Source organism: Heliangelus exortis, chromosome 3, assembly GCF_036169615.1.
Source record: "Heliangelus exortis chromosome 3, bHelExo1.hap1, whole genome shotgun sequence".
Lineage (NCBI taxonomy): Eukaryota > Metazoa > Chordata > Aves > Apodiformes > Trochilidae > Heliangelus > Heliangelus exortis.
The window spans coordinates 64,918,018-64,922,206 of record NC_092424.1 but is presented as its reverse complement, the minus strand read 5'-3'; the positions used below and the strand labels follow the sequence as shown (position 1 = coordinate 64,922,206).

General features: G+C 43.6%; 1 non-coding gene across 1 annotated transcript; it reads right to left on the bottom strand.

Annotated features, from left to right (window-relative positions):
- Positions 1-3,284: 3,284 nt before the first annotated feature.
- TRNAL-AAG (transfer RNA leucine (anticodon AAG)) lies at positions 3,285-3,367 on the bottom strand. The gene has a single exon. It is a non-coding gene; the product is annotated as a tRNA-Leu (tRNA).
- Positions 3,368-4,189: the final 822 nt, after the last annotated feature.

Genomic DNA, 4,189 nt, shown 5'->3' with positions numbered 1-4,189 from the left:
TTGGAGGATGAAGTCTGATGTGTGGAAACTTTGCCTCCCAGCACTTTGTCAATTTAAAGACAGGCCTGGGAAAGCTTGCTCTGCTGAGCAGGACCTGTCATGGTCCCTGTTGGTCAGCCTCTGGAGGGTTGGTGCTCCTCCCCAGCCTCAGACAGACATGGAAAGAGGCTGAGCTGAATAGGCAGCAGCTTCTTGTCTATAGCAGCAGAAGTAGCTATAGCTGCAAGAATGAGGAGCCTGGCACTTGTACCTCAGTGCCTCTGGCTGGAACCAACCACCGTCTTGGGGCTGCAGGGGTGGACTGCTGCCTGGCTTTCTAATCCAGCAGCTGGTGGGAATGGAGGGCACTGGAGGGCTCATATGGTTCTCTGATTTCCACAACAGGACTTTCAACCTATGCAGTTGAGCTGATGAATTCTGGCAATACTGACTGCACCCTTAATAAATGTAGAATCTGTATTATTGGTGTATTGCATTTGGTCTCTTAAAAAGCCAATGGAATGTAATAACAGCTGGCAGCCTATATGTTTTATACAAACATTCTTTTTCTTGTTCCAAAGAGGGAGTTTTATTATAAGGAACATTAACTTGTCTGGCTAGCCTGCCATTCAGTCAACTTACTCCCTTGTCAGAACAGGGGAAAAAGTGGGAAACTGGCAGCCTGATGAAGTATGAGAATACAAAAGCTGATGTTGTTCCCAGTGAGTGTGGACTGAAAGTTGTTTCAGTGTCCATAGGCTCAAGGTACTTTAGTTTTTCTCCTATGGAAGACTGGATGGAAAAAGCTTCCAGTCTTGCAAGAAAAGCTTCAAAATTTCAAAAAGGAAGTCTTGGGTTCATCTATGTGTATCAGCACTTGAAAGACAGAATGTGAGTAGATGGTGTAGATACATCTTAGATTGCTTCATCTGAGTTATCTGGCTAGCTAAGGAAGAATTGCATTGGCCAAGTTTAACCCAAGAACTGCACTGCACTGTTCTTATGCTTTGTCATCCTGTTTCTGATTTTGTCATCCAGATTTTGATCTTTGATATAATGTGTTTGCAGAATTCCTCACTCTCAAGTGCCCTTTAAAGTCAAGTCCAAATGAAGCTGATCAATTCCTTGTACAAGCTTCTTCAGAAGACACAAATCTAATCTGACTGGTGAATGCAGACAGCATCAGGGAATCATGTATAACCATTTACTTGGACATATTAAGAGGATTTAAAAGTTAGAGAGTGCCTCTTATCACATCACAGAGGCAATACAGAGGATATTGTGACCAGCTCCTTGCTTATCTCGGGTATTTTCTTGCAAAGGCAAAGAATTTCAAGGTGGAGATATAATTTACAGATCCCTGAGTCATCATATAAACCCTGAGGTATCTGAACACTCTTCACTTAGGGAAGAGGAGGAAGAGTGTTTTTTTTCCCCTTAAAGGCTGTGAGAAGGACTATCCAATTAAAGGAAGATCTTAAACTGCTTTGAGGTAAGGACAAGCACTTGCCACTAGAGTATAAAGGTGAATATACTCCAGATTCTAGTTTGTTCTTTTAAATTTTATCAATAGATTGAATGACTCAATAAAACTGTTGTTCACAGGCATGGGGTGCAGCTTGCTGAACAATCTCTAGCACTTAATTTCACACAGTGGTAGAATCATTCTGGTTGGAAAAGACCTTTAGGATCATGGGGACTTACTTCTTTCCTCTGTTTCCTTCTTTTTCTTTCCTTTCCTCTGCAGTTTTCTTCCATCTTGAGCTATGCAACAAGCTATATTCAGCTGGATGACACTGTGGAAGTTAAATGAAGCTGTTTTTACTGACCACTGTCCAGGAGAACGAAATGCATGCAAAAAGTGAACAGACTCTTCAGAGGCAGTTAAATCTCCAGACATCAAAATTCATAGGTAGCTTTGGACAGGTCAAAATAAGCAAACATCTCTCCCACACTCCCACCAAGGCCTCTCTGTACTTTAGCTGTTGTGCACTTCTTGCTCTTACAAGCAACACTAACAGAAGTGAACAATGTTTTTGGAAATTGCATTGTTTAATATCTTTTTTTTATATACTATACCAAGGATAATACTGGTTTCAGGTAGATGAGCTAAACTCTAGGCATGGAAATCTGGTAAATTTATTCCAGTTCTGGTAAAAAACAAACAACAAATTTGGGGAAAATAACAATATTTTTCAGTGATGATGAAAAAATAAAGATGAGGTCCTTGTCAATGTTGTCAGAATGACATCTGTGCCTGAGATCATCTTGAAGTCACACTTGAGATGTCTGGGAGGGTAAGGGCCTGTCTTTAGCTGTTAGCTATCAGAATCTGTATTTTCCTTGCTTCTTGGACTTGTCTATTAAGAGCCTGCACCTAGACAAGAGAAGCTGGAACAAGCAAGGTGAAACTCAGAATTTCTTTGCCATTACAAGTCACTAACTTCTTGGCAGTATTTTAGTGCTACCTGTACAGTAGGAAAGCAGAACTGAATTATTCTTGCTATGGAGATTTGTTTTAGCTGGAGAATTGCCCAGGGTGGTCATTTTGTTGCTGCCTGTGATTGACAAATGAGATTTCACCCTCCAGCTGCAAACAGGCACAAGGACCTATTGTAATGGATTTGTGGATTTCATGTCAGGCAATGTTATTCCAAGTAAGTGCAGATACATGTTACTGCTTGCCTAAGCAGGAACCATGACATGAGATCATAGAATCATAGAATTGGCTGGGTTGGAAGGGACCTCAGAGATCATCAAGTCCAACCCTTGATCCACTACCGCTGCAGTTACCAGACCATGGCACTGAGTGCCACATCCAGTCTCTTTTTAAATATCTCCAGAGATGGAGAATCCACCACTTCACTGGGCAGCCCATTCCAATGTTTGATCACCCTCTCAGTAAAGAAATTCTTTCTAATGTCCAACCTAAACCTCCCCCGGCACAACTTGAGACCGTGCCCTCTTGTCTTGCTGAGAGTTGCCTGGGAAAAGAGACCAACCCCCCCCCTGGCTACCCCCTCCTTTCAGGGAGTTGTAGAGAGTGATGAGGTCTCCTCTGAGCCTCCTCTTCTCCAGGCTGAACAGCCCCAGCTCCCTCAGCCTCTCCTCATAGGGCCTGTGCTCGAGTCCCTTCACCAGCCTGGTTGCCCTCCTTTGGACCTGCTCCAGGACCTCGATATCCTTCCTGAACTGAGGGGCCCAGAACTGGACACAGTACTCGAGGTGTGGCCTCACCAGGGCTGAGTACAGGGTCAGAATTCCTTACCTGGACCTGCTGGCCATGCTGTTCCTGAAAGATCACTTGGCAGAGGTGGGATTCGAACCCCATGTCCCCAAAGAGACTGGAGCCTTAATCCAGCGCCTTAGACCGCTCGGCCACGCTACCGCCATAAGTTCTACAGAGTCAAGAGACTCTCTAACATAGAGGGCTACCCCTCTACCTCTCCTACCCTGCCTGTCCCTTCTGAAGAGCCTGTAGCCACCTGTGGCAGCACTCCGGCTATGGGAATCATCCCACCACGTTTCAGTGATAGCGACTACATCGTAGCTTTCCTGATGCATGATGGCTTCCAGCTCCTCCTGTTTGTTGCCCATGCTGTGTGCATTGGTGTACATGCACTTCAGTTGGGCTGCTGGTTTGTCTCTTAACTTGGCCTGTCCACCCTTGGGCTCCTTTCTAGAGAGCCCGGTTTCAACACCTTCCCCCTTCAAACCTAGTTTAAAGCCCTCCTTATCAGCCCCGCCAACTTATGGCCTAGAGTCCTTTCCCCCCTGTTAGATAGATGCAGCCCACCTGGTATGCTGAATGTTAGGAGGCTGTGAAGGAGTCTGGTATGGTGACAACATTCTACTTTTCCTTAGATTCTAATTTATTTAAAATATCTTGCTTTCCTCTTTCTCTGAGATATACATTGTGGATATCCCACAGTAACTGACCTTAGCCTTCTGAGTTCAAGAAGATTATTACTATTTTTATGTGAGTTAAATATTTGCATTGGCTGTGATTAGAGTAAGGTTGAGCTGGTAGATGAATGCTGTGAAATTACATACGAAAAAAAAAAGAAAAAAAAAAGAAAGTCTTTCTACTTTCCCAAAACAAATAATGAAAATTTTAGGGCAGATTTCTAGATTATTTGGAAGGAGTATGTACTTGCACTTTCTAATGCAAAAATTTGCTGCCTTTATGTTTTGAATTTTCCTAGCATTC